The 14,765-nt window shown below is 36.6% G+C and overlaps 1 pseudogene; it reads left to right on the plus strand.

Annotated features, from left to right (window-relative positions):
* Positions 1 to 9,259: 9,259 nt before the first annotated feature.
* LOC106828915 (olfactory receptor 56A3-like) lies at positions 9,260 to 10,191 on the plus strand (annotated as a pseudogene).
* Positions 10,192 to 14,765: the final 4,574 nt, after the last annotated feature.

The raw sequence follows: 14,765 nt of genomic DNA on the forward strand, positions 1-14,765 counted from the left end.
AACTTCCCAAACCTGGGGAAGGAACTGAACATGCAAGTACATTAAGCCAATAGAACTCCTAATTACCTCAATGCAAAAAAGACCTTCTCCAAGGCATATAATATTAAAACTGGCAAAAGTCAATGTAAAAGAAAAAATATTAAGGATAGCAAGAGAGAAGAAAATAACCTACAAAGCAACTCCTGTCAAGTTTTGAGCAAATTTCTCAGCAGAAACTCTACAGACTAATAGAGAGTAGAATGATATATTCAAAATGCTGAAAGACAGAAACTATCAGCCAAGAATACTTTATCCAGTAAAGTTATCCTTCAGATATGATGGAGAAATAAAAAACTTTCCCAGGCAAACTAAAGCTGAGGGAATTCATCACCACTAGACCAGCCTAACAAGAAATGTTGAAAGGAGTCCTCCTACCCAAAACAAAAAGGCAAAAGTTTACAAAGCTTGCCACAAGGAGATAAATAAATGGACAGAATTGCAGCACTATATCACAATAGATTAGTAAGCATTTAAATATAACATAAAAGTTAAAGGGAAAGAAAGTATCAAAAAACAATAACAACTTCAATTTGCTCAGAAACTCACAACACAAAAAAGAATAACTTGTGAAAGCAATAACATAGAAGGGGAAGAGGAAAAAGGCAGAACCTTCATATACTAATGGAGATAAGAGGATATCAGAAAAACGGCTATCTCACCTATGAGATATTTTATACAAACCTCATGGTAACCACAAAGAAAAAATCAGAGCAGTCACAAATCATAAAGAGAAAACTGAGAAAAACATCACAGAAAACAACCAAACTGAAATGGCTGACAGAAATACAAGGAAAAAGAAAAACTAGAAATATAGAACACCAGAAAAAACAAAAGATAAAATAGAAGTATTAAGCCCTCAAAAATCATAATCACTCTAAATGTAAATGGATTGAATTCGCCAATCAAAAGACACAAAGTGACTGCTTGGATTAAAAAACAAGACCCAATATGCTGCCTCCAGGAAATATATCTCAGCTCTAAAGACAAATATAGGTTCAGAGTGAAGGTATGGAAGATGATACTTCAAGAAAATGGCAAGCAAAGGAAAGCAGATGTAGCCATATTTATATCAGACAAAGCACTTTAAGACAAAAAAGAAAATAAGAGACAAAGATGGGCATTATATAATGATAAAAAGGACTTTGCATCAAGAAGGCACAATACTTACTAATATATATGCACCTTACACAGCAGAACCAAGGTATATAAAACAACTATTAACAGCCCTAAAGGGAGAAATTGACAACAACCTAATAACAGTAGGGGACTTTAACACACCACTTGCATGCATCAATGGATAGATCATTCAGACTAAGTCAACAAGGAACAGTGGCCTTAAATGAAACACTAGACCTGATGGACTTAATAGTTACATATAGAACATTCCATCCCAAAATAGCAGAATACACATTCCTCTCAAATGCACATGGAACATTCTCAAAGATAGACCACATGTTTGGAAACAAAGAAATTCTCAATAAGTTTAAGAAGATCTAAAGCATGTCAAATATCTTTTCTGACCACAGTGATATGAAACTACAAACCAACTACAAGAAAAAAGCTGGAAAATTCGCAAATATGTGGAGACTAAACAACATGCTACTGAACAACTATTGATCAATGAAGAAATCAAAGGAGAAATCAAAAAATACCTGGAGACAAATGCTTGAAAACACATACCAAAATGTATGGAATGCAGCTAAAGTGGTGCTAAGAGGGAAATTTATAGCAATACAGGCCTCCCTCAAAAAACAAGAAAAATTTCAAACAAACAATCTTACTCTATACCTAAAATAACTAGAAAAAGAACAACAAACAGAGCCCAAAGTCAGTAGAAGGAAGGAAATAATAAGAATCAGAGCAGAAATAAATGAAAAAAAGACTAAAAAAAACAATAGAAAGGATCAATGAAACTAAGAGCTGATTCTCTGAGAAGATAAAAAAAATTGATAAACCACTAACCAGACTCACTAAGAAAAAGAGAAGACTCAAATAAATAAATTTAGATAAGAGAGAGGAGAAATTACAAGACACACCACAGAAATACAAAGGATTATAAGAGAATACCATGAAAAGCTACGTCAAACAATTGGATGATGTAGAAGAAATGGATAAATTCTTAGAGTCATACAACTTCCCAAAACAGAATCAAGAAGAAATAGAAAATCTGAATACACCAATCATAAGTAAAGAGATTGAAGGAGTAATCAAAACCTACCAAAAAACGAAAGTCCAGGACCAAATAGCTTATCTGCTGAATTCTACCAAACATTCAAAGAAGATTTAATACCGATTCTTCTCAAACTCTTCTGAAAAATTGAAGAGGATGAGTTGCTTTGTAACTCATTTTACAAAGCCAATATCACCCTGATATGAAAAGCAGACAAGGACAACACATAAAACAAAAATTACAGGCCAATATTGCTGATGAACATAGATGTAAAAATCCTCAAGAAAATATTCACAAATAAAATACAGTAATACATTAAAAGGATCATATACTGCTATCAAGTGAGATTTATTCCAAAGATGCAGGAATGGTTCAACATCTGCAAATCAGTCAATGTAATACACCACCTTAACAAAATGAAGAATAAAAATTACATGATCATCTCAAGAGATGCAGAGAAAGCATTTGAAAAGATACAGCATTCATTTATGATAAAAACTCTCAGTAAAATGAGTTTAGAAGGAAAGTACCTCAACATAATAAAAGCTATATGTGGCAAATCCACAACTAAAATCATACACAACAGTGAAAAACTGAAAGATATTTCTCTGAGAAGAGGAAAAAGACAAGGATGCCCACTGTCACCACCTTTATTCAACATAGTACTAGAGGTTTTAGCAGAGCAATTAGTCAAGAAAAAGAAATAAAAGGTATCCAAACTGGAAAGGAAGAAGTAAAACTGTCACTATTGGTGGATGATATGAGTCTATATAGAGAAAATCCTAAAGAATGCACCTGGAAACTATTAGAAATAATCAACAAATACAGTGAAAAGTTTCAGAGTACAAAAGAAACATATAAAAATCATTTGCATTTCTATATACTAAAAATAAACTAGGAGAAAAAATTCAAGAATACAATCCTATTTGCATTCACAATAAAAAAAATAAAATACTTAGGAATAAGTTTAACCAAGGAGGTGAAAGACCTATACACTGAAAACTAGAAGACATTGTTGAAAGAAATTGAAGAAGACATAATGAAATAGAAAGACATTCCATGCTCATACCTCAGAATAATAAACATAGATAAAATGTCCATATTATCTAAAGCAATCTACAGATTCAATGCAATCTCATTCAGAATCCCAACGACATTCTTCACAGAAATAGAACAAAGAATCCTAAAATTTATATGGAACAACAAAAGACCCTGAATAGCCAAAGCAATCTTGAGAAAAAATGACAAAGCTGGAAGTATCACACTCCCCGACGTCAATATACCACAAAACTATAGCAATCAAAACAGCACGGTACTGGCAGAAAAATGAACACTTAGATCAATGAAGCAGAATTGAAAGACCAAAAATAAAACCACTCATCTATGTACAGCTAATCTTCTACAAAGGAGCCAAGAACATATAATGGAGAAAGGAAAGTCTCTTCAATAAATGGCATTGGGAAAACCGAATAGCCACATGCAAAAGAATGAAAGTAGATCATTATCTCACACCATACACAAAAATTAACTCAAAATGGATTAAATATCTGAATGTAAGACCTGAAATCATAAAACCCCTAGAAGAAAATACAAGCACTGTACTCTTTGACATTGGTCTTTGCAGTATCTTTTTGAATACCATATCTACTCAGGCAAGGAAACAAAAGAAAAAATAAACAAATAGGTGTACATCATACTAAAAAGCTCTGTCTGGCAAAGGAAACCATCAACAAAATAAAAAGACAACCCATCATCTGGAAGAAAATATTTGTGAATTATATATCTAGTAAGGAGTTAACCTCCAAATTATATAAAGAACTCACAGAACTCAACAACAGAAAAAATGAAAACCCCAATCAAAAAATGGGCAGACGATATGAACAGACATTTTTCCGAAGAAGGCATGCAAGTAACCAACAGGCACTTGAAAAGATGTCCAACATTGCTGATTATTAGGGAAATGCAAATCGAAACCACAAAAAACATCCTACAATGAGATATCACCTCACATCAGAATGGCTGTAACTAACAAGACAAGAAATAACAAGAGTCAGAGAAGACGTGGAGAAAAGGGAAGCCTCATACACTGCTGGTGGGAATGCAAACTAGTGCAGCCACTATGGAAAACAATATGGAGATTTCTTTAAAAATTAAAAATAGAAATACCATATGATCTAGCTATTCACTACAGTGTATTTATCGAAAGAGCATGAAATCAATAACTCAAAAAGATTTATGCACTCCTATGTTCATTGCAGCATTATTCACAATAGCCAAGACATGGAAGCAACCCAAGTCCCCATCAATGGATGAATAGATAAATAAGATGTGGTACATATATACAATGAAACACTACTCAGCCATAAAAAAGACAAAATCATGCCATTTGTGACAACACAGATGGATCTTGAGTGTATTATGCTAAATTAAATAAGTCATACAGAGACAAATAAACACCATATGATTTCACTCATTTGTGCAAGATAAACAAACAAATAGATAAGGATAATGGATTGGTGGTTACCAGAGGGGGTGGGGGTCAGGGGAGGTTGAAGGGGTAAAGGGGTGCATACATATGGTGATGGATAAAAACTAGAGTATTGGTTAACATGAGCAGTCTATACAGAAATGGAGATATAATAACATACAACTGAAATTTGCACAATGATATAAACCAAAATGACTTCAATAAAATAATTTGAAAAAATAAAAAAGGCAAACATATTAAAAGTGAGTCAGGAAGGACATCTATTAATTAAATCAGTTCTGTGCCTTTTGGAGGGGGCAGGAATTGGGATTGAGGTTGGGTGACGAAAGCAAAATAAAATTAAATTTTGTTATTGTTATTAATAAATAAAAACATTAGCATAAGGCTAAACCAAGGTCATGATATTAGTGTACTATAATGTGAAGAGTGTGGGTACCTCAATTCAGGGCACCTGAGGTCCCAAAGGAAAATAAATAAAGAAATACTCCATTTTCCATAGAAATTATCAAGTTAAGATCAAATTACATTTTGATCAAATTTTTAAGACCAAATTTTTCCTGTAACAAAATTTTCTTTACATGGATATCATCTCTGGAAAACGGGTTTCATTGCTCTGTAAGTAAGAATTTTTGTTTCATTTCACTTTTATCACTATAATGTGATGGTTGAAAGCATGATAAGTGGTCATCTATCCATTGAACAAGGATAGAAAATACCTATCCACCACTAAGCATGTGCTTGAAGTCCTCAAGAACTTGTGAATGAACTTACTGCATCCTTGGAGGAAGATGCGAGTATACCTGCACATAAATGTGTGAACATACGGGTGTATATGGAAGTCCTTGATGTCCAGAGAAATGACTCACTACAGATCATATAAACAATATAGTGTCTCATAGGGCTGGGCTCCCAAAGACGTCTTTTCTCAGGCTGAGAAGTAACCATTCTCTTCTTTAACCGCATGCCTATGTGTCCCAGGAGAGCCTTGGGAGCTTGCCATTCTTGATTTCCACCTCCCTCTCAAGGGAATAGAAAAGGACAGGCTCCCCCATGGAAGGGTCCTTGAGGCCACTCAGGTTAAAACAGTCTCAGCTATATTAGTCAGAGCTCCAACATCAGTGGAGTCAGAACCCATGCTACTGCATCCTCTGAAAGTGAGTCTGAGAAGGAAAACCTGGAGAGGGGCCTGAGGGCCATGAATACCTAGATGTGCCAAAAGGCAGGGGACCCTATCTCTTAAGTCCTGATGTGTATCCCTGTCCTTTCCTGGGTCAAGGGTGCTTAAGTGGTCTGAACAGGGGTAGTAGAGACTGTGTCCTCTGTAACAAGAGGACCCTTCTTAACTGCCTTGACCATGTCTGGGGTCTTTATGTACCAGGGATATACCTAAGCTGGAGCTTGTCTGTGGAAAATTAACTAATGTCTTGGGATAGCTGAAAAGTAGCACCCAGTAGAATAAATTAGGTGTTTTTAGTCTGAGGTCTGGAAATCTAGAAACCCAGATCTAGAACAAATCTATATATAAATACCTGATTCATTGGGGGAGGAATTAACTCACTCTATGTAGCGACAGAGATCGGAAAACAAAGATGTGTATGAGGGTGAGGAGAGAAAGAATAACATATCTCAACCTAAAGAATTTCTAAAAGCTGAAATGCTAATATTAGAAGATCTGCCAAAAAAAGTAATTTCCTTTATGTCTCTGGATTCAGTCCATAAGATTGAAGGATAGACTGGTGGGAATGTTTCACAAGTGTATCCAAACACCATGAGGCTAAGCTATCCTTTTCATCCACTCCAAATTTCAAAGTCTCTGCTTCCTGGGTGCTGTGACATAGTTCCATCCTGGAGCACAGGAACAGGGGGAGTTAGTTCTCTGCATTGGTCTCCAGCTTCAATTGCCTTCCTCAGCCTGGCCCTGATGGGGGCAAGAAATTATTAGCTTTGGGACCTTAGTCCTACTCTTGTGATAGACTGTCCCTGATTGCTGAGGAAGCTTCACAAAGGAAGAGAAAAAGATATATACATCCAAGTACTTTAGCCCTAGAGTTCAGTAGATACTGACTTCTTGTTGAAAAAAGTATTGGTTGAAGGAAAAATAGAAAGAAGGAGGAAAAAAAAGCAAGACGGAAAAAAAAGAAAGAATGGAAAATTCTTCCTTTGTACTCTCCAGAAATGCTATCCTAGTGCTGGAAATAATCTTTCCAAGACTACTCAGGAAATAAAAAAATATTCTGCTTTTTCTAGATTTCCTTATGGATCCTCTTTTCCTGCAGCAGAGGCACTTCTGTGTGGCTGGATCCTCCAGAAATCAAGCAGGGGTCCTTAATCCAGTTTAATTATGGTGCAATTTGGGGCTGTGCTAAGAATAAAAGCACTATAATATTACTACAGAATGTGTGAGACGAGGAAGAGCTGAAATGTACAAGACCTGATGGAAGGAAGTAGTGTTAGAATCTGATACTGCAATTTGCATGCGTTGGGACAAAATTAACTGGTAAAATAGCAATTCTGCTTTGTGTACTGTGTCTCATTGACATAAAGAAGATAACTTTAAAACCACTTTTAAATTTACGAAGGCATTGTTAACATATGCTATGCTGATTTGTGTGTAAGATTCGCCCTGAGCTAACATCCATTCCCAGTCTTCCTCTTTTTCGCTTGAGGAAGATTATCCCCGAGCTAACAGCTGTTCCAATCTTCCTCGACTTTGTATGTAGGAAGTCTCCACATTATGGCTGATAAGTGGAGTAGGTCCACACCCAGGACCCAAACCTGCAAACCCAGGGGTGCTGAAGCAGAGCACGCAGAACCACTCCACCACAGGGCTGGCCCCAACATAAGTTATTGTTAATAGCAGGAAAAGAACTTGGAGGTAATGTGAACTCCTAAAGTATCTTGAAGTTACTTTTGCCTCCAGAGAGAGGGACAGTTCCCGGCAGACACTAATTAGACAGAACTCCTTTGATTTTAAAGCAGAACATCGAAAGGAATGAAGAGAGGAATTGGGGAAGGGAGAGTGTAAAGCCTATTACCTTTTGCTGACCCAGCAATTCCCAGGGCCATTTGGTAAGAAGGTTGAGGGCTAAGAGAAAACAAAGTGAACAGGACTGGAAGTGTGGGATCAAGGATATACGTATGTGAGAATGAATGTGTCATTTTAACAGATGCATCAAATTAGATTCTGATGATTGAAAAATATTTTCAGTTCTGGGTTCATATTATCCACTCAGGCCCCATTCCAGAGACATCTCTCTAATACTGTATTCAACCTTCCAAAATTGTTACCCTGGGGGACAGATTTGTTCTTTTTTCAGAGATTGAGGAACCAAATATGGTATCATAGCATTACAAGGCTCAGAGAAATCCTGAGAGACTGTCAAACCAATGCTCTTTAGCTAGTTGATTGCAGTACAGGATAGGTGAATAAGTGTTGGGTTTAAAATCAAATAGAATTTGCATCTAGATTGGGAGTTTTACCACCTGTGATTTTGGAATTTTCTCAAACTTTCTTCATCTCATTTTCCTCACTTGTGAAGTCATTGAAGACATACCTCCCAGGGTAATTTTAATAATCAAGTGAGATAATGCTCCTAATATATTTTAGCAAAGTGCTTGGCAAGTATTGTAAATTCATTCGGTATGCTGAAAACATGTTTACATTTTACCAGCTAGCTAAACAGATGCAAAATAGTGAAGTTTAAATACCGATGAAACAGAATTACACTCATGGGATGACACCTGAGCAGAACATCTGTATGAAGTAGACAGATCTAGGGACCACACACAGCGTGATCTTAAACACTCCAGAAATGCTGACCTCAAACACTTTACAAGCATCTCTCACTGCAACAGGCAACTCATTTTCACAGTCTTCTTTGGGCTTGCCTTTAAAATTCAGCAAGAGAGGAGTCCTGAGAACACTTTACTTTCACGTGAATGAAGTTAATCCTAACCTACACTCTCAAAATATTCTGCACACTGCTCTGTCTTTATTATCATTTTGTCTTATAATTGTCTTATAATTGACAATCCCCAAGGGATTGTCACTCCTTGAGAACAAGAATAATACTTAATCTCTGTGTCCACTGTATTTAAGAGTAAATAAAAGGTAAATAAGAAGAAAAGAATGAATAAACAGCACCTGGTGTGGATGTTGGGAACATTATCTGGGCAACCGGGCAAAGAGACTCAGAGAGGACCAATTTCACCACCTCCACGCTGCTGAAATCAGAGGACCTATTTTTATCACAATCCTCAATTGCAAGGATATTGCCTCACAGCTAGTTGTTCATAACTCATTCTACTTTATAAGATTTTTTTCATTCAAAACTTAGAAATATTCCATTAATGAACAGAAAAAAAATTTGTAAAAGATTAAAATAAATTTATTTTCTGTATGTAACATACAAAATCTCCATTTAAGCAAAATAATCTGCTAGAAGCCATAAATTGAACCCAGTTAAGCTGAGTTTTTCTTCCATTGTCAGTACAGTCAGAAGCTAATCTTGATCCTGACTTTTTAGATGATGAGAGGAATCTATAGAAACAAAATCCACAAGATGACACCTCACAGAAATGGCTCCACTGGGGTTTCAAACTTCCTCCTACATTGTTTTGTTAGGTCTCCCAGCCGGCGGCTCTGGCTGTCCCTGCCCCTCAGCCTCCTCTTCCATCTGGTCAGAAGGGCTAACACTATTCTGATCACCATCCAGCTGGAGGCCTCTGCACCAGCCCCTGTACTAGCTGCTCAGCCTCCTTTCCCTGCTAGATGTGGTGCTCTGTTTCACCATATTCCAAAAGTCTTGGCCATCTTCTGGTTTGACCTCAGGTGCATCAGCTTCTTTGCCTGCTTCCTTCAGATGTACATCACGAATTGCTTCTTTGCTTTGGAGTCTTGCACATTCATGGTCATAGCCGATGACCACTATGCAGTCATCCGTCACCCATTGAGGTAATAATCTAACCTCACTGACCAATTTGTAGCCAAGGCTGCCATTTTTATTTTCGCCAGAAATGCACTTCTTACCATGTCCATTCCCATCCTCTCTGCCTGACTTTATTATTGTGGGATAAATGTCATTGAGAACTGCATCTGCACCAACATCAGTCTCCAGGCTCTCCTGTGATGATGTCACCATCAGTCGCCTCCTCCAGTTTGCTGGAGGCTAGACTTTGCTACAATCTGACTTCATCTTCATCTTTCTCTCCTCCACCCTCATACTGTAAGCTATGCTAACGCAAAGCAGAGGGTGCTGTGGCCAAGGCCCTAAGCACATGTGGCTCCCACTTCATCCTTATCCTGTTCTTCAGCACCATCCTTCTGGTCTTCATCCTCACTCATGTGGCAAAGAAGAAAGTCTCCCCTGATGTGCCAGTCTTGCTCAATGTCCTCCACCATGTCATCCTTGCAGCCCTCAACCCCGTTGTTTATGGAGTGCAAACCCAAGAGATGAAGCAAGGAATCCAGAGGTTACTGAAGAAAGGGTTGTAATAAGGATAACTGGATCTCTGAACTCCTAAAATAGGATGACTTCTAAAACAGTTAACAGGAAATTGGTTGTAAACCTATAGCTCAGAGACATATGTTCAAGGAGAAAAGTAAAATTAACTCAAGCAATTTCTTGTCTCTCCTTTCTCTTCAAATCCCTATGTTCTCTCCCCAAAATCTGACATTTCTGTGACCTTTAAAAAAAATTTTTATGATTCTATTTTTATGATTCTATCTAAAATGTGAGAACTCAGAGAACAAATCTACAGTGGAGAAATAAATCCTACTTAATAATGTATTTACTATTTCTGTATACCTAATTTTTTATAAAATAGAACTGTGGATATTAATGTCATTGCTTCTAACTTATTGTTGTTATTAGCCCAGTTGCATATTGCAGTTGTGAAAAGACTACAGTATTTTAAATCTTAGCCCTGAATGATGAAAAGCAGCTAGAGTCTGTAAGTAAATCTCTTTCACTTACCTCCAACCAAGGCAATAAGTTTCTTCTCCTCCTGTGCTTTATCAAGTAAAGCCAGTGTCTTGTCAAGTGCAACCCTCAAAAGAGTAGAACTCTTGCAAGAATTGCTCACATGTGGAGAAATGGGATTTACTGGGTTTAAGAGAAGGAGTTATCATATAAATCCTCTTCCTCAATGTCTTCGCACCATTGTCTGTGCTTAAAGCTTCACCTTCAGAAGTTAAAATTATTCAGTTTGTGATGTGTATAAAGAGCTCTGCTTTGATGTAGTAATATGTTTAGTATCAGAAGATGTTCCAACAATGACATTAAAATATCCTAGGGCCTTTTAATGATTGAAGAAATGTTTTCTAAGCAACTGCTCTGATACAGGAAGTTTGTTAGAGCAAGATGCACAAAACAAATTCGCAATCATTGAGGAACTCATATGCTGTTTAGGCAGAATAGAAAGCAATCTAGATCCTTTACTATTAAAGGAATGTTTTCATTTAAACATAAGGAAGCGGAAGGAAATGGGGCACAAATAAGCACAGTAAGTGACTTGAAAAGAGAAAAAGCCTGAAATGGTGAGCTGGAAGTTCTGCCTTCTAGGACTTGCACAACCACAAATAAGATGTGGGACTAGGAACAAACCAGCAGCCTCATTGAGTTTCAGAGTCCTCATCTGTAACACAAAGATAGTAAACTAATTATTTTAAAACATATTCCTAGTTCTAACAATCTATGTAACCATGCCCAGCTTTAAGACAGGCGTCACTTTCATTATTGAGTTTCTTTTCCATACTTCTTCCCTTTAAGTATAGGCATGAACCCTTCCCAAATTCCCTCAAGATAATTGAAAATAAGTGGGAAATTTGAACATTGTATTGAGGATAACTTCCAAATATGACAATTTATGATTTTGTTCACAGGTCAAAATCCAAGCTTGCCTGAAATATCGTTTATATATTCATATCATTTACAAGTCCCAGCCTGCATTTGCCTTCTCAGAGCAAGCTTTTGGTCCTTTCTTATGGGAGGGCTCCATGTGTCTTTACTCTTTGGTCCAATAGCCATGCGAACCCCGACAGACAAAGCATTTCCCTCTGAAAAAGCTAAGACTATTTGAGACTTCATCTTGTCATTAGGATTAACACATTTCCAGGATTATTGATGGAGAAAATATCAATTCAGGGAAAGGCTTCCTAGACCCAAAATGATGGATTTCTACCTTCTGACTCCAAAATGAAAATTCTCAAAGTCTGCTATTCATACAGTTTTCAAAGTCTGGGTCATTTAGCTTGAGATATAATGGTGAATCATGGGATGTATTTAAGGCATAGTCTTCCATGCTTTGTCAGTTTATTTAATCCTCCATTCAGTGATGAATAGAAATCAATTTGAACTTTTTCCAATGGTCTTTGGTTTCACTACTACTGGACTCCTATTAGCATCTCCCTGAAAATGAAAATGCATCCTACTGTTACATCATCCTAATAATAAACAATAATTGCAGGTAATATTAGGTCTAAATTTCATTCACACAATACACTCTCTATTACATAGACCAGAATAGTCAACTAATATCTCACTCTTGCAAATGCTACTATTTCAGAAGAAGGTCTTAATTCAACATAGTTATAACTAAACATCAATGAGAAGGATTCTCAAAATAAAAATAGGCTCTGCTTCTAAAGCAAATTTAATCAACTACTATTATGAAATAAACAATGCTTGCAACTTCCAAATGATATTTTTTCCAACATCTTTCCATCAATGGTCTAAAAATCATGAGGTCTAACAGTGACTCATGTCAACTTACCTCAAAGCAAACCCAGATTTGTCAATAAAATGGCAGAATGAAACTTAGACAAAATGGTTTCCCAGAACTGAGGAATTTATCACAATCTATTTCTACTGAAACGGAACTTTGATATTTTTTATGTTATTAAGATCTCTGCATTGTTTTATCTACATATAATTTTTAAAATGTGGGAAGATAAATTCTGGATTGCTTAAAAAATGTATGTGAAATTTCTATGAAAAACACAGTAGATAACAACAGCGGCTATATCCCCTTCAAGACACATGAAATGTATTAAGATTTTCTCCAGGCACTGATTTAAAACTCAGGAAAATGGATAGGAAAAACAAGTTAGTTGGACAAAAAAGAGTTCGCTCTAAAAAAATAGCCATAATAATAAATAAAATTTCTCTTATCTGTTTCTGTTTTACCACAAAGAGAAAAGGAAGCCAGAGAATTAGGGAGAATGATGACTACTTTGTGCTAAAATAACAAGAAAGCAGAATATAAAAATATTAGAAAACAGGATGAAAAGATTAAAATGGTGGAAGTGTTATTTATTAGCTTTATGCATGTCATATAGGCACAAATTCTGCAGGGACAGGATTGAGGCTGAAGATGAGCCATAAATAAATCCAGGAAAATGTTATTCCTAATTAGTTTTTATTAGTGAATAATTAGGAATATTAACAGTAGGGTAAGTAGTGGTTGTTCACGTTAAGAGTTTATCAGAAAGGAAACAATTACCTCATTTTTTTTAATCTTAAATTTAAACCTTGCCTTCAGCAGGTTTTTCGCAATTTTGCATATCAGTATTTGAAATTGATTAATTTTATTTAAAAAAAACCTAAGATATATAGAATATTTTATAATCTAACATTCAAAAAGAAACAAATAGGAAATCTGGCCCTTTGAACTATGGAGCAACTATACAGATAATGTTGAAATGAAGATTTTGTTGGTAATGTTAATGTTACCAGGAATTAGGGACTCATCTCCTATCACTGGTAGGTACATCAGAAAGATACCTTAGGGGACATTCCAACTGGTACTGGAGATTAATCTAAGAATATATTTCAGAATGTCCACAGGACATGGCAGTGGCCCTGCATGTCTGACTTTGGGACCAGTTATTCCTTTAATATGTATTTAATACCTGATATGTGCCAGACATAACAGGATCTAGGATTCGAGGATGGGATCAGGAGCAAAAAAGACAAGCTCCAGATACATTTTAAAGGGAAGTTCAATCATTAAATAGGTAAATAAATAAATAAATAATTCAGAAAGTGATAAGTGGTATAGAGAAAAAGGAAAGTACAACGTGGTACAATGACCTGCAGTGGGAGAAGGAGGCCACTTTGGATGTAATTATTAAGGATGTACTCTTCATGGAGGTGGTTTTTGAATTGAGATTCTGAATGTTGAGAAGTTAATTGCTTGAACATATAAGATAAGACTGTTCCAATCAGATGGAACAATAAGTGCAGAAGCCTAAGCCGAGGACAAGCAGAAGTCCAAGAAGTAGTAGATCCCGGCAGGTGGATGGGATATAGCATGGTGAGGGGAGGGCAGAAATCCAGGGCGGTGGCCCCTGGGGAGATCTGACTGCAGGTAGCAGAACTTCTGGTTCCAAACAGACAAAGGAGAACTGGCTCTGAGAAGGTGATGATCACCCTAGGCCTGGACGAGGACTGGAGGTCAATGCAGAATAATAGAGTAGGAACTCAAGTCAGAACCAAAGCAGGGACCCAATCCCACAACCAGAGACATACAAAAGAAGAGGCTGGGCCTTAAAGGCAGGACCCAATTATCATAATGGTTCTCGAGAGGGAATGCTACAACACAGAGATGTTAAATCTTTGGTAATTTTCATTGAGATGGTGCTCAACACTAAAGCATCATCTTCAAATGTTGATTAAATACATAATTTCATTCTCCTTCCTCCTAGACCGGATGCCGCTGGAGGCAGATCTGAGCCAAATGGTAGAAGATTATTGAATCTGGCTGGAGTAGCTGTAAATAAAAGAGACCTAAAATAATCACCCTTCCCCATACACTTTACCGGGGATTCCAGGATGTAGGGGGGAGGCAGGGACGGGGGTGACATTCAGCCTGGTCAATGAGAGTTTTCAAGTTTTCTTTCTATGGACGAAGAATTTAATAACATCTTGCTGATTGCATTTCTTTTATTTTTTTATTGTGGTATAATTGACATATAACATTATGTTAGTTTAAGGTGTGAAACATAATGATTCAATATTTTTATATTAGAAATGATCGCAAGTCTAATTAACATCTATCACCATACAT

Source organism: Equus asinus, chromosome 20 (genome assembly GCF_041296235.1).
Source record: "Equus asinus isolate D_3611 breed Donkey chromosome 20, EquAss-T2T_v2, whole genome shotgun sequence".
In the NCBI taxonomy this organism is placed as follows: Eukaryota; Metazoa; Chordata; class Mammalia; order Perissodactyla; family Equidae; genus Equus; species Equus asinus.